General features: G+C 47.6%; 1 protein-coding gene and 1 long non-coding RNA gene across 7 annotated transcripts in view; one reads left to right on the top strand and one right to left on the bottom strand.

Moving 5' to 3' along the window:
- LOC102953305 (LIM domain containing preferred translocation partner in lipoma) overlaps positions 1–27584 on the top strand; it is a 673846-nt gene that overhangs the window by 35469 nt on the left and 610793 nt on the right. The window lies entirely within an intron of this gene.
- Positions 123–27570, bottom strand: LOC122241993. Of its 5 annotated transcripts, XR_006222125.1 has the most exons (5): positions 27304–27499; positions 19690–19865; positions 15281–15605; positions 3514–3835; positions 123–1051 (listed from the first exon to the last, which is right to left on the bottom strand). It is a non-coding gene; the product is annotated as an uncharacterized LOC122241993 (long non-coding RNA). The 5 variants fall into 5 exon arrangements; XR_006222126.1 differs by lacking the exons at positions 123–1051; positions 3514–3835 and adding an exon at positions 13763–14136 and having other exon boundaries at positions 27304–27496; XR_006222128.1 differs by lacking the exons at positions 123–1051; positions 3514–3835; positions 15281–15605 and adding an exon at positions 16751–18795 and having other exon boundaries at positions 19090–19865.

The raw sequence follows: 27584 nt of genomic DNA, 5'->3' as shown, positions 1-27584 counted from the left end.
CTCACTTCTAGTCTATTGGTTTTTCTTATATCATCTATTATAATTTAAAACATTTGCAGTTTTATTTATAGGTGTGTCACTGTACTTTCATGGGGCTAGAAATTAGAGAAATTCTCTCATCGTCTAGAAAGATACAGAATATTTAATAATCGAGAGAATACATTTGTCTGGAATGGAATCAGGAGGAATTTAAGCTCTGAGACATAAGGGATCCTTTCTGAGATGAGAGAAAGTGCTGGGCAAGCCAGATGCCCTTTGTTAGGTTAGAATTGGAACCATGCTCTTGTTTCTAAACTTTGGGGGAATTTGGGAGTTTCTTTTTGGCTAAGATACTTCCATTCTCTAGGACACAGAGCCTATATCTATAAAGTAACAGAGTTGGACTTTGTGGGCTTGGCTTTGTGGACCCTGCACCTCTGAGCTCCATGAGTTCATGATTCTGGGTTATGTCCCATGTCCAAGATGACTCGAAAAAAATAAGAAAGCCCTTGCTGAATCATTACTAGCGTCACCTGCTTTAGTTTGGCTGGGAAGTAGGTCAGAGCTTGGCGGATACGAAAATGTGGTTGGCTTCAACTGTGAGCTCTGCCCGGGTCCCCCTTGTAGATAACCTGCCTTGGAAAGGGTCTGTGGGAGGAGCTGACACCTTGAGGTGGAAAAGGGCAATTTGTGGCCCTAGCATTGCCGTGACTGATAGGGGAAGGAGCTTTAGGAGGGTAGGTAGGGGGTGAAGGAGGCACCACTGGTGACGACTAGCAAAAGGGAGAAGCAGGCATCAATTGACTGCTCATTGTGTATGAAGCACTGGTGAATATTCTTTTTTTAAACTGCTTCCACACACATAGGAAGTAGGTGTCATTATTTGGATGTTAAGGATGAAGAGACTGAGGCTTGGAGAGATTGAGTTATTTGTCCGTGGTGAGGTTGCTGGTGACTGATGGTTCAGGGAGTCGCTGTTGGATCTGGCTCCAGATTCCCTTTTCTTTGCATGGTCCACATGTGCCCCAGCGAAGGGGACAGACACGGTCCAAGGCCTCATCCTGCTTGCAGTCTGGGAAGTGAGACGGACAACACACAAGTAAACATCCCTGCTTTCAAAGAGTGAAAGGTGCTACGCAGGAGAGCAAAGCAGCATTAGGGGACTGAGGGGGGGCAGGACGGGGCCACATGTGGTATGTTTACATCCTAGTCCAACACATCCTAGCTCAGTAAGATTGTGCATTACTGAGCTGAACTGGCTCAAGGAAACCGAACAGCCCTGGACTAAGATGCATCAGGTTAGACTTTAGCCCCTGTCATGCTATGAGCCAACTGTGTTTCTTGGAGAAGTCCCCTCCCCATCATTAATATCAAGGACAGGAGACCCTGTCCTTCCTGCCACACTGGACGATGAGGAAAGAGAAAGTGAATCAATGTGATATGCAACCATTTTTAAAAGATCAGTTTATGAAAATACAAGGAATGTTTTTAACAGTTTTGGTCAACTTTTATTTTTTTATTTTTATTTTTTCAATGTTTATTTATTTTTGAGAGACAGAGTGTGAGCCATGGGTGGGGCAGAGAGACAGGGAGACACAGAATCCAAAGCAGGCTCTAGTCTCTGAGCTGTCAGCACAGAGCCCAATGCGGGGCTCAAACCCACGAATCGCGAGATCATGACCTGAGCTGAAGTTGGACACTTAACCGACTGAGCCACCCAGGCGCCCCAGTTTTGGTTAACTTTTAAATGGAGATCTCACGTGTGCCTTGAGGGAACATATTTTTTATGGCCACTTCCTTAGTCCAAGAATGAGGACCCCCAGGCCAGTCTTGGGCAAGTTTGGGTTGGGTTTGTCAGCATCGGGACCTCTGGAAGCGTGTGGCCGAGAGCTGGCCACAAGGTTGGGCCACTGGAGGAGAGAAGGAGGGATGGGAACACAGCAGCTGGGGCCAGTGAGGTGAACTGGGTGTCTGGGGGAGGCAGGAGGCAGATTGGGTCCAGATTTGCACACAGTAGGGCAGTCGGGCAGGTGGGCAGCAAGAACGTATTGAAGGCCTGCTATGTGCTGGGCCTTGGCTGAGGAGGGAGACCTTGTGAATCTGTTCAGTGTTTGCTCTAAGCTTGCTCTGTGCCCAGTGTTCTGGTTGCTGAGGAATCATGTGCTTCTGGCCCTTAAGGAGCATCCTACCCAGTAATTAATATCAGTCCCTGTCCACAAATATGCAGATCAGCATTTAGTTTAGCAGGTTAGTTATCCATGTATATGGTGATACTTATTTATGTATTGCTATTATTTTTTAATGTGTATTTATTTTTGAGAGAGACAGAGACAGAGCGTGAGCAGGGGAGGGTCAGAAAGAGAGAGGGAGACACAGAATCCGAAGCAGGCTCCAGGCTCCGAGCTGGTGGCACAGAGCCCGACATGGGGCTTGAACTCATGAACCACGAGATCATCACCTGAGCCGAAGCCAGATGTGTAACCAACTGAGCCACCCAGACTGAAGGGGCACCAGTTCTTCCAGGGGAACCATTTTGTTCATAGATTGTGAAGAGGATCTGGGGTCTTAAGGGAGGGGTTGGGAAAATTGGGGTGTCGTGAGGACGCTTGGGGGCCTTGAAACAGAAGCTTTTTAACAAGAGGCAAGGAAATACTGAAATATTTTAGCAGCGCGTGTGACCATATCTCTGTGTACTGGTGCCTTGCGGCCTTGTATTGGGTGTGCCATCGCCTTTCATGTCACCAGTGTAATAGTTGATGTGCACCCAACGCACAAAGGAGAGAATGACTGGAAAAGCCTCACGGAGTCAGTGATGTGGAGCTGGGTCTTGTGAGATGAATAGGAGTACGGTAAAGAACTTTCTAGGTTAAAGGGAGAACATGAGCAAGAGCACCAGCATGTGAAACAACATAGAACTTGACTGACTGAGGGATTGGGGCCTAAAGGATTTTGTGCTCAGGGGACTGTGAGTGAGCGCAGTGGTACCATTGAGCAGGGAGGAAGGAGGTGGGGCCGCATGTCCATTTTATCCCTCTCACAGGGGAAGGGGAAGGATCTGGACAGATCTGGACCGGGAAGGAGCAGGCATGTTTTATCTTCATTTTTATTTTATTTTTTTAATTTATTTTTTGATTTTTTTTTTTTAACGTTTATTTATTTTTGAGACAGAGAGACAGAGCATGAACGGGGGAGGGTCAGAGAGAGGGAGACACAGAATCCGAAACAGGCTCCAGGCTCTGAGCCATCAGCACAGAGCCCGACGCGGGGCTCGAACTCACGGACCGCGAGATTGTGACCTGAGCCGAAGTCGGACGCTTCACCGACTGAGCCACCCAGGCGCCCCGCTTCATTTTTATTTTAAATAACAGCTGCCAGGTGCCAGGTGTCACTCAGTTTGCTCGCATGGTCTCTGATCTCCCAGCAACCCCATGAGATAGGGATTTTCATCATTCCCTCCTCGCACAGGTTAAGTTAGAACCAGTGTGGGGCTTGCACCATATCACACAATGACGTGCACAGGCTTTGAACTCTAACCTGTCTGACTGCAAAGCCTGAACGCTCCACTCTTACGCCATGTAGCCTCTGTGTCCGATGAATTCGCAGTGACATCTATGAGGAACCGGTGTTTTTCTTGCATCGAAGTGTAATGTGTAACAGCAAATGGGGCCATTGGTGTCTTCTTCTGCAAAATGAGGACCGGAGAGTCCTTGCTCCAAGCAGTGGCAGAGCTCAGGGAAGAGGAAGCCTCGGCTCAGGTGCCTTCCGGTCCCCTCGACAAGACCACTGGTGGAGAGACGGCTGCTGCGGTCTATCTCCTCCTGTCCCCGAGCCTTCCACTTGACCTTCACTCTTCACTCTGATAATGACAGAGATAATATGGTGATCACATGGATGCTGCATGTTTTTGGTCTTGTGACAGGGCTTTCCCAGAGTAAACCAATAATACTGTTCCTGGTTAGGATGTGGCCTGTCCTGTAACTTCAGGGAGAGAATGTATCAGTTGTGCTGATGATAGTGAGTGTACTATTTGAGTTCTGGTACCCCACCCCAACAGTAAAAACGGGGAAGATAAACAAGATCAACTGAGAGACGGCGAAGCATGATGGTCACGAGCATCGACCTTGAGCCAGATTGCTTAGGTACACTTGTCAGCTCTGCCACTGTCTAGTTCTGTGTTAACGGGCCTCAGTTTCCTCATCTGTGAAATGGGAATAATGATAATGGTACCTACTTCATAGGGGCTCTTGGGAAGGTTAAATGAATTAATATTTGCAAAGCGCTTAGAAAATTGCCTGGCATAGGACAAGTGTTTAAAAAAATTTTTTTTAATGTTTATTTTAGTTTTGAGAGAGAGGGAGGCACGGAGTGTGAGTGGGACAGGGTCAGAGAGAGAGAGAGACACAGAATCTGAAGCAGGCTCCAGGCTCTGAGCTGTCAGCACAGAGCCTGACGCGGGGCTCAAACTCACAGACTTAAGATCATGACCTGAGCCAAAGTCGGATGCTTAATCGACTGAGCCACCCAGGCACCATCCCCCCACAACCCCCCGATAAATGTTTGTTAAACAGCAACAGCAAAATTTTATAAACTGACCCTGCTTTTCACTGCCACTTAAGGTATTACATGCCACGATATGTTAGTGTTTTCTGGTTTTTACTTTAATACATGGCTGGTGAGGGCGTAAGTCTGTGCATGGTCTGGGGGGAAACTGGTTGTGAGGGCTGCTTTGCCACAAGAGTTTTACTGGCCCTGGAGAATGTGTGGCTGAGAAATACTAAGTGGAACAAGAATTTATCTTTTGCTGGTAGGACAGAGTTTGGATTAAATGACATTTGCAACAGAGTTTATCTGCTTTTAAAATTTTTCCTTGGCGTACTTTGCAACCTGTATATCAATAGCTTTGTTTAGCTGGATCAGTCAGTGGGTAATTTTTTGATTTGGCTTTAAAAAGGGGGGTTGGGGCGCCTGGGTGGCTCAGTCGGTCGAGCGTCTGAGTCTTGGTTTCAGCTCAGGTCATGATTTCACAGTTTCCTGAGTTCGAGCCCTCCCTCAGCCTCTGTACTGATGGAGGAGGGCTGTTTGGGATTCTCTCTCTCTTCTTCTCTCTGCCTCTCGCCCCTCCCCCCGCATAATAATAAACAAACAAACATTAAAGAAGGGGGATCACATAAAGAGAAACAGCAGAAGATTGGGATTTTGACCAACAAGATTTAAGGCTGTGCTTTGCCTCTCGTGTACTGTGTCCCCATGGTCTCCAGCCCTCCAGCCCCCTACCCCGTCTCAGGGCCTCCACACATCTTTCTTGTTCTTATTGTTCCTTTCCTGCTAAATTAGGGTGCTCGCTGCTCATCTTAGGGGTCTGTGAGTGACCCTCCTTCTTGGTCGATTAGCCACAGAGTTTTGGAGGAGGCTTTTTTTTTTATGTTTATTTTTGAGAGAGAGAGACAGAGATAGAGACAGAGAACGAGCAGGGGAGGGGCAGAGAGAGAAGGAGACGCAGAATCTGAAGCTGACACAGAAGCTGTCAGCAAAGAGCCTGACGACGCGGGGCTCGAACTCTTGAACCATGAAATCACGACCTGAGCTGAAGTTGGGTGCTTAACCGACTGAACCACGCAGGCGTCCCTGAAGGAGGTTGTTTTTCCATCGGGTCTGTGGATGGTGACCCTGATCAACAAAAGAAACAAATGGATCGTCTTCATTGTTTTTTTTTCTCTAACTTGGCAACTGTGTCTCTAAGAAGTCCTCATTTCACCTCATTTCAGCTTCTTACCTTTTGTAATCCCTCCAGTATTTCTGTGTTTCATATTCAAAAAGCAGAGTGAAACCAGATAGTTGTTACCATGGAGCTCTTGGAGGTTGGGTGGGGTGGAGAAGATTTTCACTATTGAACTCGAACTCATGTCTGTACAATAAGGCACGCTTTCTCTGTGCTCTCTGTAGACGGGTGATTAAGTCTCCAACCACACCATCCCCCGGGCGTGGTCACACCCTGACCAGCATTTGTAAGGCTTCACTTTGTAGGCAAACCTTACGGTGTGATCACTCTCGGAAAACCTAGTTGTGTTTCTCTAGGAAAATCAGAGTGAGCACACCTTCTGTGGTTTTTGAAGGGAGAAGGGAAGGACAGTGATGTTGCAAATTAAAATACCGATGTTTTCTTGCAGGGTTTTTCTTGTTACGAATGTGTGCGTGGAGACATGATTGAAGCTTATAACGTTACAAGGTCGTATGGCATATAGTGATAATACAGGGAGACTTCTGGGGGACCCCTACTTCTGTATAATATTTTAGTGTCTTTATTAGTTTGAGTTGTACAGTGAGTCTACGAGATATGCAGACTATATAAGGTTAAATTCTTATGGTGGGGGAAATGGAAGCTCAGAGAGGTGAAGTGGCCTGCTTGAGATATATGTGAGTGGTCATCTTATTTTTTTTTTAATTAAAAAAAAATTTTTTTTAGTTTTTTGAGAGAGAGAGAGGGCGAGTGAGAGCAAGAGAGAGAGAGAGGAAACGAATGGGGGCAGAAGGAGAGACAATCCCAAGCAGTCTCCACGCTCAGTGCAGAGCCCAATGCGGGTCTCAATCCCACAACCCTGGGATCATGACCTAAACTGAAATCAAGAGTCGGACTCTCAGCCGACTGAGCCACCCAGGTGCCCCTTAAGGAGTAGGTCTTCTGATTAGTGTTTGACAGAGTTGTTTTGCTCTAAGAAAATGAGAGAGACTGACAACATTTGTGATTTTTGAAGGAAGAGAAGAAGTTGAGAAGGAATGGAAATGAGGCTGTTTGTATTCATATTAAACTCAACCGGGGCTCTGGTTCAACATGACTCAAGATTGGAATTTAAAATACAGTTGATAGAGGGAAAGAAACCATGGAGAGTTCATGGATTTTCTCAGTGGAGGACAGACAGTCCATCCATCCATCCATCCATCCATCCATCCATCCATCCATCCACCTATCCATGCATTCATCCTTCTGTCCGTCACCTATCCATTCATTTCATCATTTTTGTTTTATGTCAGGTTTATAGTGAGCCAGCTTCCATGCTGAGCCCTGATTCATCATAGTTAAATCAGAATGACATGTGGCTGTTGAGGATATAAGGTATGGCCAGTTCGAATTGAGATGGGCTGTAAGTGTGAAACATTCATCAGATTTCAAAGGCTTTATAGAAAAGAAAACATAAAATACCTTACTGATAAATTTTATGTTCATTACTTATGAAGTGGTAATATTTTGGTTACATGGGTTAAATGAAGTGTATCATTACAATTAGTTTGTCTTGCTGTTTAAAAATATGGTTTGTGCTAGCAGATGACAAATTACATTTATGGCTTGCCTTATATTTTTGCTGGACAGCACCGTTCTGGAAGCCTGTCGTCTAGTAGGGGAAGTAAGACACACACCCACGTGTCCTTCTCGGACGACGTGCAGTTTCCCCTTTCCTTCTCTGTCTTGCCTTACCTTCTTTGGGCTTCTTAGCCCATTTCAGTCTGACAGAAGCTGTTCTCACCCAGGTCTGTGGGGGCCAATTCATTTCTTTTTACCACTGCTCTGCTCTGGCCTCTGTGGTATTGTCACTGTTGACCACTCTTGCTTCCTTCATTCTTCCCCTGCCTCTCTGGCCTCTCCTCACAGCTGCTTTGCTGGCTCCTGTTCTCTGTACATCTCATACGTGTTCGTATTGTAGCTCTGTCTTTGGCCACCTGCATTGTCTTTGTGCTCATGGGTCCCAGGGGTTACGTTCAATTTAGAACTCCTGAGCTTCAGACCCACGTAGGTCAGTGCCTTTTGATCCAAAAGGCAGTTGGACATGTTAAAGTTACCTCAGACTCAACTTGTCTCAGCATTGTCACCCTGGCGAATGATATCACTATCTATCTACCCAATCACCCAACCTTGGAAACTGGGGCTCACTCTGGGTGGCTGCTCCCTTCCCCTCGCCTTTCTGTCTCTGATCTTACTGAGTCAACCATGGTGGACTCCTACCTGCCCTTCGCTGTCCTGCTGCCTCAGTTCCAACCCTAAGCATCTTCTGCCTGTGTGGTTTAATTATTCTCACCTTCTTCCATCCCATTCTCTGTCCTTCTTCCAGAGTGACTTTCCAAAAATGCAAATCCATTCATGCCAGATCTCTGTTTTTAAAAATCCTTGGAGGATTTCTTCATTCTGGGTAAAATCCACAATCCTCTGCATAAGCTAGAAGACTTTTTGTAATTTGGCCCCTGCCTCTTTCCATGATCATCTCATGAACCTCTGAGACAGATCCTGCATTCCAGGAATATCCATGGGATTCTCCGTAGCTTCCATGACTTTAACCTGCACTGTTCCCTGGGGAGGACATTGCTCCTTTCCCCAGATTATCACAGTAGCACCCATGTGCCTTTCAAGATTTTGCTCTGAAATCAACTCTGCTTGGAATACACCTCTAACCCTTGATAACTCCACTTCCCCCATTTCCAGCTATTTATCGAAGTGGGTTGCATTTCCTTGAGATCAGGGCTCATTTCTTTTATTTCTGTATCATCAAGTCCAAAGTAGGTGTGCAAGAGATATTTATTTGCTGAATGAATAAATGCCAAATAATAAAGGGTAGAGCTAAGTCATTATAGAGGGTATGATGGAAATTCTAGCTAGGTAGGCATGGGAGCAGGGGAGGCCCCAGGAGAGGTGGCATTTGAGCTCTGCCTTCAAGTTTGGTGGCATTGGGTTGGGAGGATACAGAGGACACCCTGGTGATGACCATCCATGTGCTGTGTTCTACAAGACACAAGAATACAGAATAGGCCCCTCCCCCAGTCAATACTGTCATCACTAGAGTAAAAGAAGGAGGGCGGTCTTAGGAGTCCGTCTAGGCTAATGTGTGTCTTTGGTCCTCAACTTGGTTATATAACTCAGCACAGCCTCCTTCCCCCCAGTACACAGCTGGCATGGCAGGCAGGCACCCCATCCTTGCTGGGAACTGCCCTGGGGAAAGGAATACAGAATGGTTGCTTGTATTTTCATCTTTACTTCTCCTTTGGAGCTGTCTTTCTGGATAGTAGAGAGGTGACCTCAGCAGCTGGAGACAGGAAAGAGCAAAATGAGTCATCTCAGGCCCTAATGAGGTGCATGAGGGACCCTTCCTGGGAGGGTCAGGTGAGGCCGCACCGTGCCCGGGGTGAGTTTTGCCTTGGGGCTCTAGGCGGCACTGGAGCAGAGCTGAGCTAATTTTACCCACAGGAGCTGACTGTGCTGAAGGGCAGGGCTTATGACATTGGCCTTATCATTCTGTGATGCCCAGAGAGCTCCCAAGGTACAGTCCTGTTATGTAGGGGCTGATTTTCCTCCTCCAGTTTAATACATTTTTCCATTAGGTGTGCATGTCGGCAAGCAGGATGCTGAGGTGCAAGGAGCTTCAGATTTGGTGGAAGGCCACGGACCTGGATTTGGATCCTGCTTCCACTCCTTGCTTACTAGCTGTCTGACCTGGGCACGTTACATGATCTCTCCGAGTCTCCGTTTCCTCATTTGCAAAGTAGGGCTTATACCTGTGTCCTAAGATTGCTCTCGGTTTCCACACCAGGCGACGCTTCGCAAGCGGTCACTGTTCTGGCTGCTTTATTCTTCGTGAGTCATCGAATCCTCTAAGCCCGCCTATGAGGAAGGTATGATTGCCGCCTCTGTTTTATAAATGAGGAAACAAGGACAGGAACAGACATTTCTGGAGGCCTACTCTGTGGGGCTGCACAGAGCAGATGGGCTATAGGTCTGCAGCCGGCATGCCTTTGAGGCACTGAACTAGTCGGTGGCAATTCTGGGAAACAAAGAGGTCAAGCCAAGAATTCTCAGGAGAGAGTCAGCAGTTATGCTGTAAACACACTTAGTTTTATAGGAGCTAGACTTTGTGTAGTTCTGATTAGCTTATGACCTGCTATTTATGTTCCTTAGGTCTGTTACGCTCCTTGCCGTAAAGTGAGATACATTTCTTCCCTTCACAGAGGCAAGGGGGAAGGTCTTAGGTACAGACAGACATAGGTCTTACGTGAGCAGATCACGAAAGAGAGGAACGGATCATCAGCTAAGTGATCTACTGTCCCCCCCCCCCACCGCCCTCCTACATCTTTAGGCTTGAAGGGATGGAAAGACATTCCACATCATTAAGTGGAAAGGGATTCATTCAGGGGAACAGATGCTAACAAAACTGTTAGAAAGGCTGGAACAGTGGGAACAGGAGGCTACATCAGCAGCTATTGAGTTTAAGAATTTATTCCACCACCACAATCTGGGGATGAGGAAGAGGGGATAGGAAGCCACTGCTGGGCCTCTAGACTTTTCTCAGCATCCTCCCGGCTGGTGGTAGGATGCTGGCATACCACATAGGGCTGTGTTTTGGCTCTTAGCACCCCAGAAGGTGCTTGCCAGTAGAAATAGAGGCAGGAAGCTTTAGCTTCACTTCTACCCTCTGGGTCTCACACAAGTATATCTTCTTGCTGGACATGAATTCACTAGCTTCCAGGGAGTGTGGGAAATGTAGTTCTTAGCAGTCTGCTTCTGCAGTGCAGGAAGGCTCTTTAGAGATGGAGAGGAATTCTGATGGGCCCACTGAGGGAATGTATCTGCCATCTACACACTCTTGGGAGTCATGCCCTGGGCAGTTGTCTTGTTTATATAATTTGTTCACGAGTGTTTATTACACACTTCCTATGAGCCTGACACTGTGCTGGATTGGCACTGTGGCAGAGAAGTCATGGATTCTTCCACTGGGAGTCCTTGCTGGGAAGAGAATGGCTAAGTCAGGTGCATGATAAGACTACAGGAAGCTTATGACTGACATGCTAGAGAGTGGATGAGCTGATTTGGAGAAGAGAGATGGCTTCAAATGCACTGAGAGGTAAGGGAGGTTTCATGTAGGGTGACCATGGTTGGGTCGTTCTCAGCTGGGGGCAGTGACTCCTCCCTAAGGGGCAGTTGAAAACGTGGTGGGGTGTTTTTTTTTTTTTTTTTTTTTTGTCATCTCAGAGCTGGAGGCAAAACACTATTGTCATTCCGCGGTCAGAGCTCGAGACGCTAGATGTCCTGTAATACGTGAAACACTGTGGACATAACTGCCTTTCTTCAAAGGGCAGTCTCCCTCCTGTTGGGGGTGACCAGTAGGCCTTGAAGGACATGCAGGATATCTATATTTGATCTTGGGCTGGGGAGGGTAGCAGGTCAAACAAAGGTAACAGTGCAAGCTAAGAGTTTAGTCTGAATAAAGCAAAGGATGTGGGGGCGCCTGGGTGGCTCAGTCGGTTAAGCATCCGACTTCAGCTCAGGTCACCATCTCGTGGTCCGTGAGTTCGAGCTCCGCGTCGGGCTCTGTGCTGATAGCTCAGAGCCTGGAGCCTGTTTCAGATTTTGTGTCTCCCTCTCTCTGATCCTCCCCCGTTCATGCTCTGTCTCTCTCTGTCTCAAAAATAAATAAACGTTAAAAAAAAAAAAAAGCAAAGGATGTGTGCTGAGTGGCAGTAGGAGGGAGTTCATGGTGAGAATAGAAGGTTGAGTCCAAGTTATTGAGAAACCTGGGATACTAGGTAAAGCACTTGGACTTACTCTCTTGCCGTTGGGAAGCCTCTGACGATATTAGTGCAAAGTACCCGGAGCAGAAGCCTCACCTCCTCCTACCACTGGCTCTCAAGTAGATACCGGTGATGCCTTTTGAGTGAACGAATGCTCCAGGCAAGTCGTTTACAGAAGTTGGGCCAGGTGTAGGCTCCTGTGGTCCCAGGCGAGCCTGGCAGTCTGCGTGTGGACTCGAGACTACACGGCAGCTTGCCACACGCATCCTGTCTCCACATCGCACGAGACATGGTGCTCAGTGGTATTGCCTACACTGCGGAGGGAAGCTGATGTCTTAAGCACCTTGAAGGAGAGCGGGAGTCTTAGACTGCCCTCCGCATTAATGCTCTTGCATTTCAAACTTCTTAAAAATCGCCTGTCCCTCCAGCAGTTTGCCGACAAGCTTCCTGTGCCGTGACCGTGACCGTGACCGTGACCGCAGCGGCTCTTGGGGAGCTGCTTGCTGGTCTGTGTGGTCATGCCGCCACGTGCCGCCCTGTAGAGTTCTGGGGGCCCTTTGACGTTCAGATCAGTCCTCCTTCCTTCTTTCAGGATGAGCTTCGGGGGTTGGGAGGGAAAGCTCGGGATGGAACTGACCAAAGACGTGTGCGAGACACTACCTTGGTAGTGCCTCTCCACGGTTTCATTTCTGAAACCCTTTGGAGGAGAGAAATGGGGTGTAGATGTGTGGGATGGCCTTGGGGTCCTCATGTTATGGTCCAGAGAGGGAAAGTGATTTGTGCAGGGGCACACAGCGAGCTAGCCACAAGACAGCTCAGCACCTTTATAGAAGGGTTTTGATTGCACTCTGCTGCTGGGGAGAATGGGTAGTGACACAGGCTCAGGAGCCAAGGGCCTACACTGGGCTATAGGCTCAGCTACTTACTATATTATGGACCCTTAACTTCCTTATTTGTAAAATGGGTGTCATGGTCATATCTGACTTTAAGCATTTATTTATTTATTTATTTATTTATTTATTTATTTATTAACATTTATTTTATTTTTGAGACAGAGAGAGAGAAAGCATGAACAGGGGAGGGTCAGAGAAACAGGGAGACACAGAATCTGAAACAGGCTCCAGGCTCTGAGCTGTCAGCACAGAGCCTGACGCGGGGCTCGAACCCACAGACTGCGAGATCGTGACCTGAGCCGAAGTTGGATGCTTAACCGACGACTTTAAGCATTTTTAAAGACGGGGCATGTGAGGGCCACCTGGGTGGCTCAGTCCGTTGTGTCCAGCTTTGGCTAGGTCATGATCCCGAGGTTTGTGGGTTCGAGCTCCACATCGGGCTCTGTGCTGACATCAGCTCAGAGCCTAGCACCTGCTTCGGATTCTGTGTCTTCCTCTCTCTCTGCCCCTCCCCTGCTCATGCTCTGTCTGTCTCTCTCAAAAATAAGTAAATGTTAAAAATTATTTAAAAAGATGGGGCACATGAAAAGATTTATTGACGACAAAGAATACGGTAGTATTTCTTCTTATGATGTGGATGTTTATGCACTGGAAGTTGGTGGGACCAACTGTAGAGAAAGAATGGGGCAATAAAGACTCTGTTGACCACACTCCAGTCACAGAACACTCTCAAGTGATCCACTTCCCCATTGGACAGTAAAGAGATTTTTCACTCCGATTTGGAGGCACAGAATAAGGGGGGGGGAAGCATGGCCAACTCTTGGGGTTGGGAAGAATTGGGGGTACATTCTTGACTGGAGCCAGGGATTCATGTAGCAATATAATGGGAGATGTGTCTGGAAAGATGGGTTGGGGGCCCGTCCTTGAAATCCCGAATGCTGGCCTTGGGGCAACTGGATGTTATTTTTTGTGAAACTCAGATTACTAGTTGGGATCAGATGGGAGTGCTGGGATGACGCAGGGGTTAAGCTGGTAGCAGCTTCAGGATGTGCAGGGAGCCCGGGACAAAACTCAGGCCACAGACAGGGAATCATGCATTTGGAGCATGGGATGGGATGATTCCCAAGTTATGGGTACATTGAAGTTATTTTCCGCAGTAGTTCAACTTGTTACTTGAAATTATAAAAATGATAAAGTTTGATATAGGTTCACAGCTGAGAACTTTGACAGAGTTTCATACTCATTAACTTCCTCGGCTCTATACAGCATTAAGGGCAAGTAGAAAGTGGGATTGTTCTCATCCCCATTTTACAGTTAAGGAAATTGAGGCTCAGAGACAGATGGGATTTTTCAAGCCCCTTCACTGGTCGGTATGGAAGCCGGAAGCTGGGATGCCAAGTCTAACGCTTCCTCCTGTGCCAATGACCTGGGTCATTTGTTTTCCCAAGCTTGCTTTCTCCACCCTTGACTGTCTTGGTTGACTTTCTTGAAAGCCTAAAATGGCCTTGGGTTTCAGAGTTTCCTGAGACAAGCTGTAAAATTTTTCAGAGATGAGCTGTGGGGCATTTGGGACACAAGTATTTTCCTCCCTCTGGCTCTTTATTGCTGTCCTGTTGTTTGCTCCGTTTGGAAATGTCCACGAGGGTGTGGAGCCCTGGTCACTTCTGGAGCATCTTCTTTGCTCTGGACACAGCAGTGCCTCTTTTCCATCTGTGAACTTAGATGAATTTATAGATGAGAGGATCACAACACAGTATTTATTGCAACATTCTAGCAAGCAACTTATTATGCATATTAGTTCTCATAAAAGCCTTATTAGGTAGACAACCATATTGTTTCCTGTTTTAAAGATGAGAAAACTCAGATGGATAACTTGCTTGCCGAGAACACAGGTCTTCAATAGATTATAATCCAAGTTTTCTTAAAAAAAATTTTTTTTTGTTAATGTTTATTTTTGAGAGAGAGAGACAGAGCATGAGCAGGGGAGGGCAGAGAGAGAGGGAGACACAGGATCTGAAGCAGGCTCCAGGCTCCAAGCTGTCAGCACAGAGCCTGGCGTGGGGCTCGAACTCACGGACTGTGAGATCATGACCTGAGATGAAGTCGGATGCCTAACCGACTGAGCCACCCAGGCTCCCCTTCTTTTTTAATTTTTTTAATGTTTATTTATTTTTGAGAGAGATAGAGCACTACTGGGGGAAGGGCAGAGAGAGAAGGAGACACAGAATTGGAAGCAGGCTCCAGGCTCCGAGCTGTCAGCACAGAGCCCCACGCGGGGCTTGAACCCACAAACCGTGAGATCATGACCTGAGCCGAAGTCAGACGCTTACCCAACCGAGCCGCCCAGGTGCCCCTATAATCCACGTTTTCTGATTTGAGAACTCTTTCTTCCCTGCTACCCTGTGTATTCCCTGTCTCACTGATAGAATTACAGGGCTGCTTAATTAAGGAGGTAGAGCTCGTGTTGGAGGCTACCACCGTCAGAGCTGCGAGGTACCATGAAGAGCTCAGAAGGCTGCTGGTGTTCAAGCTGTGCTTTCCTGAATCACACAGCACTACCGGACTCCAGAAGTGGGGTTGTGGTTGGGGTGCTTGGTGGGGCATCACAAGAGGGGAGAAGAACAGAGGGAGCCCTGGAGCCTGGCCTCACCAGCTCTGTTGTTACCTACTTTCCAAGTAAGCACCTGCAGAGCATTTTGTTTAAAGGAAAAATGGCTGCCGGGAAAAAAGAGTTTGAAAACTACTGTGCTAGCCCAGTGCATGCGTTCACCAAAGCTGAGAGATGGAGTGGCTTTGTACAGGTCACACTATGAGGGGTTCTGGGGTTCCCCCCACATTTTTCAAGGAAGCATTCTGCCTACCTCTTCCTTTGGGCCTTTGGACTCCTGGCTTCAGGTTCAGGGTCCTGCAGACTCGGAGAAGGGGCAGAAGCTTCAGGCTGCCCCATGCACATGATCTTTGACCTGCACCCTTCATCTTGGCTGGGTCTCCTCTTCAGACCTTGGGAACCTCACTGAGGTTAGTTCCATTTTTGTGAAGAGTAGAGTGGAAATGACAGCTAGTATTGTGTTACTTCCCTGGCCCAGCCTTCAAAGACTTTGTCTAACTGAACACATGTAAGTATGGAGGGTTCATTGTGTGCACAGTGCTGAGAACACAGGCGAGGCTCCTGACTCCAAGGACCTTCTGGGGAGACAGAAGCAGATAAGAAACACTGTCAGCTGTTTTTGTAGAGAGTTTTATTTGTTATATATATGACTGTCCTCTGTGATAGTTATATGAGGATGGTTTCATCTTGTAGAAATGGGATAGGGAGAGTCTGGACAATAGGAAAGAAAGTTAGAAATTGACGAGCGCATTCTGGAGTTGAAAGGGGTTGAGTCTGTACTGGGAGTTAGTTAATCCTGGCCTCTTCCACTTACTATCTCTGGGTCTTGCCCAGTTTCCTTTTTCTTTAAGCCTCTATCTTCTCATCTGTATAATAAGTGAGACTGCCTGGCTCACAGGGCAGCTGATATGACCAGACGGCGTAATGTGTGTAGCCTGCTTAGTATAATGCTCAGCACAGAGTAAACACTCATTACATTATAGTTGTTTTGTTATTATTGGCCGGTGAGGAGTCAAGGGGACCATATATGTTTTTATTTTTATTTCTTTTTGTTTTTTAAGTTTATTTATTTATTTATTTGAGAGAGACAGAGGCAGAGCGAGTGGAGAAGGGGCAGAGAGATGGAGGGAGAGAGAGAGAATCCCAAGCAAGCTCCTTGCTGTCAGCATAGAGGCAGCAGACACGGGGCTCGAACTCAGGAAACCGTGAGATCACGACCTGAGCTGAAACCAAGAGTCGGACGCTTAACTGACTGAGCCCCCCAGGTGCCCCCAAAGAGACCGTTTTCAAAAACCTGATCCATGGTGTGCTCAGAGCTTTGCTTCTCAAAAAACCAGTCTGCATTCAGAAATAGAACCCAACCTAATCACCTTAGGCTACGATAATTATCTGGCTTCGGTTTATCTTGCTGAGTCACCTCTTTTCATCTCCACCCATCTGCCCACCTCTCCCACTAGTGGCCTACACATTGCTGGTCACTGGACATAGGTCTTCATGGCTTGGCCTCACATCCTTCCTTTTGCCTGGAATGTCCTTTGTCACTGTGCCCGTCTCACCCTCTTTGAATACCTAGCCTGGAAGTCTGTGCCTCCCATTGAGGATACCCTACTGAAGTCTGAACTTATGGAGTAGGCCACCCCTCGTTCCACGTTGTGTCTCATACCCCTTTGCTGCACCGTCCCTGGGGATTCAGGCACACACTCTTAATAAGTATGCACACACCTCTGTGATAAATTTATTTAGTGCCTGTCTCCAATGTGAAGCACAAGGAAGGAGATAAGGTGCAAACCAGGAAATAATCATCACTGAGCTGTGCGCTCATCAGCCTTGGGCATGGATTTCTGGGGCAGATCTGGCCCTTTCCATGCACGACGTTGATGACTTGGACCTTTGCAGACACTGAGGCGCCTGATGACCAGCGTGTTGGCAGGGGCCTGAAGGACAGCAGACCAGTGACTGTGCTCTCCGAGCTTCCTGCGTCCCCTCCGCCCCCACGTGATCTGCAGCAGGGGCTCTGGTACGCAGGCACACCTCTCCATTGCCTGGGCTGCACGCATTCCAGGTTGAGCCTCTGTGAGATGTGTTCGGATGTTAAATGGTTTGCTGATTTCCATCTTTTTGGTGTCTGCAGCTTGAAATACCCTGTGTCCTTAATTAATTCATGCTTGGGAGCCTCCTCAGTGCTCTCTGGTAAATAGCTCGTTCCTGTACGTTTATTTCCCCGTGGGCTTATTGCAGAGGGACTGGAGCCTGTATTTCTAACAACTTCTCCAAGGAGAACGTCGTAGGTCATGTTTCCGGAACTGAGACTCTCGGAGGGTCTTCCAGACATCCCTCTCTCCATTACCTCCTTTCGGGCCGGCATTTGCTTGTAGCTGAAAAAGGAGCACTGTCTTGAGAGTCCTGTTGGCACATGCGACTTGGCGGCTGAAAATCTGACAGTTGATGCTGAGGTTCAGCTACCAGTGAGAAGCACACAGACAGAAACCTGTAGAACATCAAATCATTTCCCTTTCGTTCCCAGAGCCTTAATGTTTCTTTGTCTCGAGGATGACCTCACTGCTTTTTTGTATTTGTAATGGAATGCACAGTCATTTACAAGTAATCACACAATAATCCCTTACACTTTTGGAATGCCTTCCCGTTTTCCAGAGGGTTTTAAGTCTCATTATCTCATTTGATCCTCGTAACTGCTCTGGGAGGAGGCAGAAGGGCTATTTTAATCCCTAATTTTCAGGTGTAGAAACTGAGGCTTAGGAAAGTTAAAGTTGGCCAGGGGTCATACAGTTAGTACTTAGCAGAGTTGGAACTGTTAGTCGTCTAACTTCTAAACCAGCGTTCCTCTAATTACTTACTATTGGTGTGACTTTAGGAATATACTTCGCCTCTCTGAGCCTCAGTTTTCCTGTCACGTAATTGGGTACAATACTCCCAGTGGAGTTGCCAGTAGGGATTAAATGAGACTGTCTGGGAAAACATTTATCAACTAGTAAAGCATGTTGCTAATGTAAGGCATCATTGCTGCATGTGCCCTGACTCCAAGCTGTGCCATCAGAACTGCAGCACAAAAGAACATTTTTTCCCCCGATTTGTAAAGACAATGAAGTCCAGAATGGTGCCGGGGTAGTTAGTCAGGGATCACGAGCTCCCAGCCCTGTGATCAGCAAGCTGGCACTGCTGTCCTGCCTGCAGGCTGCTTGGTTATTATTCTGAGAGCGTTTGAGTTGGCAAGGCCCTCTTTTCCTGCAGAGCTCTCTCTTAATGTTCCTTGGAACAGCCATGTGTCCTGGAGACAATGCTAGGTCTGGCAGGACAGGAGACCAGGAATGGGGAGCCGGGAATGGGATCCACATCCCTGAGCTCTGTCCACAAAGGGTGGGAATGTGGCCGAAGAAATGGTCTCTAAGATGTCTCTCCTCTCATTTCTCAGGGACTGGGATTTCACAGGGCACGTCTTGTGAGTCCACAAGGCCAGGGGTCCATGTGCAGAATGGACTGCTTAGCAATAGTTCTTCCTGGAAAAGCCTGAAAAGGATGGATTTCAAGGTGGTACCAGATACATTAGGAGCGAGCAGGGTGATATGGTCAGGAAATGGCCAGAGTGACTGAGGGTTGAGATCTTGGGCAGCTTCGTTTCTGTATCCGGATTCACCCACAAAAATTCCAAGCCAATGGAACAGACATCGGTTGTTCATATGGTTCGAAGAGGCAGAATGAGGCACGGGAAAGCCAGGAGCCGGACTTGGTTTCCATATAAGGAAGAACTTTCTGTTGGAAAGATGGAATTTGCAGCTGTAAGAGATGATGGTCGCCACCTCACTGGAGATGTCATGGACACCGGCGGAGGGGGGGGTTGGGATTTATAATCAGGTGGGACATCGGGCTTAGTGGTCTTCTCTCCTCTCAAGATCCCAGAGCCAGTGGTTCGCAGTGGTCAAGAGGAAGAGAGGCACACATACATTAAGGAATGAGGGGCCCTTTTGTGAATATGGAAGCTGGTCTCCAAGTGCTATTTTGCAAAATGGAGGGTAGACATAGACTCTTTGTTCTTGGTTTTCATACCTATCCCTGTAGTCTGCTTACTCCGCGGTTTCCAGAGTTCCCAGGCCATCTGTGGGCAGCTATTTTCCATGGAATGTCTTTTCCCTCTGCTGGTATGTTCCTGCTGGAATATTGGAAGGGACTTTGAGCTCCTGACAGGATGACAGTCTTTCTACAGAACCACAAGTCACAGGGCTCCATGTCCAGTCTTCTCAGTTACAAACGAGGATCATCCTTTTACCCTCCTCAGGCTGCCTCTGGGACCTCTGGGGAGGACCGCAGTGGCCGGAATTCTGTGCTGAGTTATGGTCCTGGCATGTGCCGGAAGGTTCTCTGATCCTGTTTCCCTACCTCATTTAATAATCACTTATATTTGTGTTCATTTATTAAACACGCAATAAATAAGAAATGCTTGCTGCTTTTCAGGTATTTATGGCATGTTCGCCAAAAGATAAAACAAGTAATCAGAATAAGTGTGCTGTGACTATTTGGATAGACCAAGTAGAAGCTGCTTTTAGCACACGTAGTCGGACAGTTTTGTGATATTGACCCAGTTTGTAGATGAAAGAATATAAGCCCCAAGAGAACTGATTTTTCCAAAATCTTAAGGAGTGGGCTGACCTGGGTTTAGGGCTTGGGTGCCTTGGCCCTCTGAGTAGTGCTGTTTATTGCTTGAAGATTCCCCCGGGGATGAGAACTAGCAGCCTCATGGTTCAGGGCAGGAGGTGGGTGGTGATTCTGGAAAACTGGTACATGGCACGCAGAAAGCCTTTGCAGCCAACAGTAGAACAGGATCCCTGTAAGAAACAGAACCACTGGGATGAGTAGACCCCCCCTCCCCTTCACCGCCATTTTCCCCCGCACCCCATCTCTCTCTCCTTTCTCTTCTGCTAATTCAGTCTGGAGTCCTTTTTAGACCAGATCCATTCCTGACTGACTGTACTGGTTCAATTTAGTTGAAACACTCAAACACTTCTCAGGACCTTCTGATGGGAAGTAATCATACAAATTAAATTGGGCATTCGGCCCTCCTTCCCCCTCAACAGTGTTCTTCTGAAAGTCTGGTTTTATTCTGGGTTTCTGTGCCTGGTATCTGTCCTACGAGTAACTCATGCGAAACTACGTTCCCAGGAGGATTCTTGGCCCAAGGGAGTCCGGGAATTGGGGCCAAGGGTGGGGATTATTTTAGGGCTCATCTGCCATCAGAAGACTTGTGGATTGGATTCTTGGTGGCCGCTTAGGGTACATCTCCCCCAGATACCACCCTCCTCCTCTGAATGAATAGATTGACTCCATAAATGTCAGTGCCTTCTAGATGGCCCCATTCCTCAGGTGAATTCAAAGTCTTGCAAAACAGTCACTTCCTTGTTTGGACTGGGAGCCTTTTTCCTGTAACAGTCAGCCTGTGCAGATTGAGACTCTCCTTCTTTTGGGGTTAATCATCTACTCCGATTAAGGAATTCTGTCATAAGTGGGGGCATGTTCTTCAAGTGCCAGAGGAGAGAAGGGTGAGTTTTCTGACATCCTCTAGCCTGCTTATCCATATATGGAAATGTTTACCCACCACACTGATCTATTGGAAGAGGAGGAGGTGACTCAGGGTTTAGGAGAAGCAGGATTTGAATTCTTGTTTCCAGAAACAAAGTCGCCCCCTTCCCCCCTCCCCCCTGCCGTCCCCTCCATTCCTTTGCCCCTTGTACTGGAAGCTGAGGAGAGAATGTTTCAGTGCTGTTCCCCTCGGGCCTTGGGACCACCTCCTTGCAGTGGGACTCAGGGTGTGTGAGAGGGAGTGAGGGCCAGCGGAGGGCCAGCTGCCTGTGGGGCCCGACTCACGTGAGTACATCCTTATTGACAGAGCGAATGGCCTTTCTGCTCACAGACCTGGGGCTTGCAGGGTGATGGGACATGTTGCTGGGAGCACTGGCCACTTTAATTTGGGGTGTGGACAGCTGCTTTCCCAGGGGAGCTCTTCTTTCTGTGGGATTTGGAGGCGGACTCTGCCCGAGGGAAAATTCTATTTGTATATGAAAAAAATATGAAAGATATTTCCTCCCACCTGAGGCCTAGCCAGAGTTGGGTAGGAAGGTAATTTGGGAGTGTTGTCGTCTGTCTGTCTTCTAGGGTTAGAGCAACAAGCCCGAAGGACGTTCGTGGACGCTTGGGGAGGGGTAGTCTTAGCTTGAAAAGCAGAGTTATGGTTGGCCTTAAGGGCATAAAAATGTGGCCATATATGCAGCATTTGCATGGCATCCACGGTCTGGAATAAATACCCAGTGTGCAGGACGTTGTGTGGGTTGGAAGGAGTCTTAGAGATGATTTGGCTTGTCGGCCTCCTTTTGCAGCAGGACGGTGGGCAATGCAGGGCCTGGGAGCTAAGCTAACTCACCCTGCAGGTACAGGGCTGATTAGGTGGGATTAGAACCCCCGGGCTTCTGGTTCTCCATTGTTCTTCCTTCCGCTACAGTTCAGCTGCCCCTGCAGGCAGAGGTGGAGAAGAGCGTGCCCATTTTGCAGATGAGGAAATGGGGACTCTGGATGCCAGAGTTGCCTCCACTTACTGATCTGATTGGTGAGACTGAGAACTAGCACCTAACTGCCCCAGTTCAGACCTCTTTCTGTCAGGTTACATGGGCTTTTGTTGTTTGTAAAATTTTCTTTTTTTTTTTTTCCCCTTTTTTTGCTTTCTACTTATTCTGCTTTCGGTCATGTGAATGTTATTTGAATGTGGGCTGCTGCCTTCTGACCTGCTTTGGCTTCTAGATCTTTTTCTTTCCTGATTTCCTAGAAGGGAGTGATAGCTTGTCCAAAATGCAGAACCGGGGAACAGAGACCCCTACTTCAGTTTCTCCCAGAGGGTAGAAGTTATGCACAGACCTTGAAAGAGACTGAGCAGGGAGGGCTTTCTTGCTTAGCTGTCAGAATGCTGCAGTGTAATTCCCATAGAAAGGTGAGCTTGACTCTGAATGGATTTTATACACAGGCACAGACACATATTATAGACAGACACACACACACACACAGACACACACACTCATAGGCATATACATAGGTGCACATACATATAGACACACACACAGGCATACACATGGTTACACATACACATAGACGCACACTCGTAGACCCACACACACATACACACACTTCCTTGCCTTGATACAGCTTTAAAGAGAGACTTAGAGGGCACCACCCTCTCTTAACAGCCCGCCAGATGTTACACGGCCATGAGTAGTTCTTTGCAGTCAGTTTGGGTTCTGGTGAACCTGGGGGCACTTTTCTTCAATTCAGGGAAGACACTGGAGATGTGTCTCGGGGAAGCACTTTCACGCCGGTGGCATTAGGCGGTGGATCCTAATAGCTCAGGGAAGTGCTCGGAGACCCAAGTCTGTCCAGTGTTGAAGGGAGGCCAAGCAGTTCCTTAAGCCGCTCTAGAATGCCAGGGAGGCAGGACCCCAGGACCCTGCGCACAGCCTGTCTCCTGCTCCATGACGGTGGCTGGCCTGCGTATAGCCCTGCTCGCCGGGTGGGAGGCAAGAAGGCTTGGGATTGAGGCAACAGGGCTTGGGGTCCTCCCCCACCTGCTATGGTGGTGACAGACAAGGGCACCAAGAGGTTAGGGTTGGTGGTGCAGGTGTATGGGCTGTTACTGTTCGGAAGGAGAACTGCCATGAATTGATTGCTTTCTGAATGCCAGGCATTGGGTTAAGCACTTGACCTAAATCATTGAGTCACTATTATCCCCACCCATGAGTAGGTGCTGTTTTTTTTTTTTTTTTTAACTTTATTTTTAATTTTGGTAAAGTACACATTTACCATCTAACCATTTTAAATGTACAGCTCCGGGGTGTTACTTGTAGCCACCTGTCCTGCAACCCGTCTCCAGAACTCCTTTCATTCTGCAAAACTGAGCCTCTGGACCTACTAAACACTAACTTCCCCTTCCCCTTCCCCTCGGCTCTGCCAAGTGTCCTTCTGCCCTCTGTCTCCATGAATTTCTAGGCACCTCACATTAAGTGGGATCTTACAGTATCGATTCTGTTGTGGCAGCCTTATTTCACTTAGCATAATGTCTGCAAGGTTCATCTGTGTTGTAGCACGTGACAGAATTACATACGTACACACCGCATTTTGTTGACCCACTTAGGTGCTGTGTTTTACCTTCTTTTTATAGAGGAAGAGCCTGGGGGGTTGAGCTGCCCAAAGTCACGCAGTCGGCAGTGGAGCTGGGATCTGAACCCAGGTTGTGTGACTTCAGAGTGCGTGTGGTCAGGGGGAAGGGGATATTTGATTTTAGTTGGCAAGAGTGTGACAAACTAGGGTGGTTCTTAACTGGATGGTGATATCTCCTCACACCTTGCTGTGACATTTCAGTAACTGAGTGTTCCAAAGGACTGTACATGGGTATTTCCTTCCATTTTCTATCGGTCTCTGTGAAGCTTAAACCCAAATGTGAAGCCCACCTCTGGCGAATGGTATGAGATGTATGACTCTTCTTTTTTTTTTTTTTAATTTTTTAAATGCTTGTTTATTTATTAAAAAATTTTTTTAGTGTTTATTATTGAGCGACAGAGAGAGACAGAGTGCGAGCAGGGGAGGGGCAGAGAGAGAGGAAGACAGAGAATCCAAAGCAGGCTCCAGGCTCTGAGCGGTCAGCACAGAGCCCGACATGGGGCTAGAACTTACGAACTGCGAGATCATGACCTAAGCTGAAGTGGGACACTTAATTGACTGAGCCACCCGGGCACCCCAAGACTCTTCTTTTTTGTAATCCTTGTCCTTTTCCTTCACCTTATTTTTCCATCTCACTCCCCAGTTTTCTCACCATAAAAAAATCATGAATTATATGCATTTCTGTTAGGTACTTCAGAGCAGATCCTTTAGGGAACAAGACAGAGTATATAAATCAGTTACATGCTATCAGGCGTTTTGTTATTACGATGTCTAAGGAATAGCAGTGGACAGAGATTGCAGCTGTGATTTTCTGACCTGGCTCTGTTGCTGACCCAGTGTTTCACTTGGGTGATGCTGCTTTCTGATCTCAGTTTTCCCACCTGTAAGATGGGACCGCCGTTGACAACAGGGAACATTCTGTCTGTGCTGAGCCCACATGGGGTGTTCTACATGATCAATCTCCTTCTATCCTCCCAGCCCTCCTGTAGCCGGGTGCTGTTAACCCCATTTTACTTGAGAAAAGTGAGGTCTAGAGAAATGGGAACACTTTCCTAAACTCCTACAGCTCCTGAGTAGCAAGCATTACTGATCGTCAGTCATCCGACTCCAGAGCCCAGGATGTTATCCACAGTGCTGGGCGACTTGCCTTTAGCAATTGGTAAGATTTCTGTCACTGGTGGTATGTATTCATCTAATTTTATTAAATGTTTATTGGATTCCCACCTATGTGCTTCATACTGTTCTGGGCACTGATCCAGCCCTGGGTTTAGAGTGAAGGAAAAGACACATGGAACAATGATTCCTTGGACCTTTACATTCTAGTTAGGGTGTGTGGAGAAGGTAGATAATAAATGAACCTGTAAATAGGAGGGAATGATAAGTAACACTTAGGAGTGTTCACACAGGGCACTAAGATGGTGAGTGAATGGAGGAAGGGATCTGGGAGGTGATGTTTAAGCTGAGGTCTGAATGACAAGGAGTCAGCCGTGCAAAAGTCAGGAGGAAGAGCCATGCAGAGGGCGCGGTCAATGCCAAGGCCATGGAGCGGGAATGAGTTTGCGCTTGAGGAGTGGAAAGGGCCCACAATGCTAGGAGGTAGTGGGCGGCCGAGGAAGAAGCATGCCAGGAGGGCAGGGAAGGGGCTGCTGGGTGTAAGTAAGCTAGATCAGGGGCTTGACCCGAATCTAGGGGTGATGGGGAGCATCATTCAGCTTGCTGTCAGGGGGATGGATTGCAGGGAGTGGGGCAAGGGTAGAAGCAAGGGGGTCAGGAGGAGACTCTTGCCGTCAGTAGGCGAGAGGTGGTGGTAACTTTGATTAGGGTGGTGGAAATGGGGCCAAAGAGAAGTGACTTGGCTCATGACATGTTTTGGAGGGATTGTCTACGGGACGTCCAGGGCAGTTTCCTTCAGGGTAGTGTGAAGGTCAGTGGGCAGGAATCTGGGAGACCCTGATGGAGGTGAAAATGTGCAATGCGGGAGGTGGGGGGTGCAGAGACTTGCAGCTGATTCAGACTAAAGAGTCTGTGTGCTCCCTGCTTTGGTTTCTAACCTTGAACTTCTGGCCGGGGAACAGAGGGCAGGGGCTTCCTGCCTCTGACTTCCTGGCTGAGAGCTGCTGGAACGCCCCAAAATAAGCCCTGCAGAACATGCCGCTTCCTTTGCTCTCCTTGGGTATTTGTATAAAGCATTCTTTCCCACCAAGAATACGGAACATTCAGAGTGATGCTGACTTTGTGGGCCGTATTTAACATATTGTTTTCCCTTGATGGGTCATCCAGATTCTTGCCTCTTGCAGATTCCCTGCTAGGAGCCTTCAGCCACCCTATTAGATGGGAATGGAAGGCTTGGGGTGGGGGGCGGGGCATGGAAGAGCTGGGGCTTCAAGGCCCCACCTTGGCTTGAGGACCGTGGTCCAAGCGTACCTCCCAGACCTCCTCTTTCGTTTACGTTTGATTTCACACTTGGCAGTCCTCGCCTCCCCCTCTGTGGTTCCTTTAAATGGGATGGGCTTTCCTGTAAATCCCCCATGTTTCAGTGGTGTGGAGGAACTGGTCTCAGAGAAGTTCGATGATTGGTCAGTGTGAGGTTGTGTCTGAGTCAGGCTGGGAATCTAAGATTCGTGACCGAGCCTGTGCTCTGGCCACCGGGCCAAAGTGACTCCACATGAGACCTCATGCCCTGGGTGTCTCATGGCAGTCCTATACTGCACTGGGCATGAGCCGGGAGATGCTCAGAGATCGTATTCTGAATCACCTGAAATTCACTTCTGGGCGTCTTCACATGCTCCTCTTTGAATAGTTTGCTGTCTGTATTACCATTTTTTTTTTTTAAACTCTAGCATTATCTCTTAAAAGCAGTGTTTTGTTTTTGCTCATTTGAATTTCTTTTAAAATCTCTTTCATATTGCCCATTCATTTAGTCAACAAACATTTATTGAGTTCTTACTGTATGCCAGGCATTGTGCTAGGTGCTGGGGACTGATTCAAAGATAATTTGGAGGCGTATGGAAGGGGAGTGGATAATTACAGCACAGTGAGAGAAGTGCTATAATAGAGGGATATGTAAAGAGCTAGAAATAGCACTATGAATAACATCTCTGAACAAATTGCCTTCTTTTTTCCTTTTGGATTATTCCCTTATGTATATTGCCCAAAGTGGGATTACTGGGTCATTTAAAAGATGAAAACAATTTGGCACAAAAGGATGTAATGACTTGCCTGGGGGAATACAGATCAATTTTCAACGGGGGCGGGGAGGGGGGGATTGTTGACAGCTCCAGTTTTAGATACTTTACCGGGAGGATTGTGCCGTTTTTATACCACCTCTGTCATCATGGTGGCTTTCAGGGGGAGTACCTATTCTAAACATGTCAGGCTGCATGTAGAAACACATATCCTTCTATTTAATTTCACAAATTAGTTGTTAATTCTCACAAGAACTCTTAGATATATGAGTAGGATGGTTCCTTCCATTTTACAAATGAAGAAATTTAACTTCTCTAAAAGGAAGGGACTCGCTCAGGGTTCCATTGTTAATTCTTGGAGAATCCAAAAATCAAGTGTATTTTGATTCTATGACTCCTGTCCTGCTCTCTGTACTCCGTTCAACCACTTCGGGTGCTTGTGCCCCAGCTAGGGCTTGGGAGTCATTTGATGAGCTGTAGGGATTCTTCTCAAGGAGGGCAGAATCTACTAGAAGAGGTGTAGAAGTTCAGACCTCCAGAGGGGCCAGTGTTCCTGTGTATATTGATCAGAAGGGACCTGACCCCGGCCCACATCCTGGAAGGTGAATGTATGGTGGCCTTAGCACGATAGCACGGGACCCCAAGTAGAGCTGGAAGCATCCACTGTTCTGCTTGGAAACATTGTTTTCCTAGTATGTTCAGATGTGTGTCCCTGACTGTAAATTTCTTTATTTTGCCATTTAGAAGTAAGAACTCATGCCCTTGGTCCCTGGCCCATCATTGTCAGACAGCAATGCCTGTCTGCTGTGAGGCTTTGGCTCGCTCATCCCTAAGACACCCATGGTTCCCTGCCATTTTCCAGACATACCCTGCTTTTTCTCACCTTCGTGCTTTATCTCATGCTGTTCTCTTAGCCTGAGGGGTCCTCCTCTGTCTTCATCCAGAGACCTCCTGTTCCTCTTAAACACTTCTGCCTGGATGGCCACCTTCTGATTGAGGTGACCTGTGATCACCATCTATTCTCCACCGTTCACACTGCCCCATACTAGAAAGGATCTCTCTGTTCTCTCTTCTGCTAGCTCGCATCACAATGGGCTGTGGGGCAATAGAGTATATGGCTCTATGGTGATTCTGAGCATTCAAATCTTGGCTGTGGCACTTCTA

Source organism: Panthera tigris, chromosome C2, assembly GCF_018350195.1.
Source record: "Panthera tigris isolate Pti1 chromosome C2, P.tigris_Pti1_mat1.1, whole genome shotgun sequence".
In the NCBI taxonomy this organism is placed as follows: Eukaryota; Metazoa; Chordata; class Mammalia; order Carnivora; family Felidae; genus Panthera; species Panthera tigris.
The sequence above is the reverse complement of the archived record's forward strand: the minus strand, read 5'-3'. Positions and strand labels throughout refer to the sequence as shown.